Source organism: Trypanosoma cruzi, assembly GCF_000209065.1.
Source record: "Trypanosoma cruzi strain CL Brener chromosome Unknown tcruzi_1047053461289, whole genome shotgun sequence".
NCBI classification, from domain to species: domain Eukaryota; phylum Euglenozoa; class Kinetoplastea; order Trypanosomatida; family Trypanosomatidae; genus Trypanosoma; species Trypanosoma cruzi.
Window position 1 is genome coordinate 1 of NW_891663.1, and position 650 is coordinate 650.

Sequence of the window (650 nt, forward strand, 5' to 3'; positions counted from 1 at the left end):
GCTCTTCCGTGGCTTGCCTGTCTTCTGCGGGCGGGCGGCTGCGCATCGCGTGGCGCGTCGCCGGGTACGACCATACTTGGCCGAGTGCACCACATCCCGTCCGATTTGTGAAGTTAAGCGGCCACAGGCCTCGTTAGTACGGCGATCAGTGATGGCGCTGGAACCCGGGGTGCCGTACCCTTCCCACTATTTTTTTTTTTTTCCGCCACCGCGCGCCGCCAGTCGCTTCTTCACCGCGCCGGGGCGGGCGGTGGGTGGGCTCTCCGAGCGCGCGGGCGCCGCAGCAAAAAAGAAAAATTACTGACGCAGTTTCCGCGCCACATGTGGGGAAGCGAGGCGTCCGGAGGCTTCATGGCAAAATCCGGAAAAGGGCCTGCGGAGCTTCATTTTTAAATTTGTTCTTGCCTTTTTTCCTACCGTTTTTTTTTCTATTTTCATCATCTCCCGCGGCTCTTCCGTGGCTTGCCTGTCGCCGGCGGGCGGGCGGCTGCGCATCGCGTGGCGCGTCGCCGGGTACGACCATACTTGGCCGAGTGCACCACATCCACGCACTCCGAGGAAAGGCGCTAGATGCTTATTTTCCTTCTCGCGAAGACCGCAAGACCCTGGCACTAGGTTGAGGTGGCCGGCATCATCAGGTAGAAAAATCA

At 60.0% G+C, this 650-nt stretch overlaps 1 non-coding gene across 1 annotated transcript; it reads right to left on the reverse strand.

Moving 5' to 3' along the window:
- Positions 1-62: 62 nt before the first annotated feature.
- On the reverse strand, positions 63-172 carry Tc00.1047053461289.10. The gene has a single exon (XR_008254657.1). It is a non-coding gene; the product is annotated as a 5S ribosomal RNA (M5) (ribosomal RNA).
- Positions 173-650: the final 478 nt, after the last annotated feature.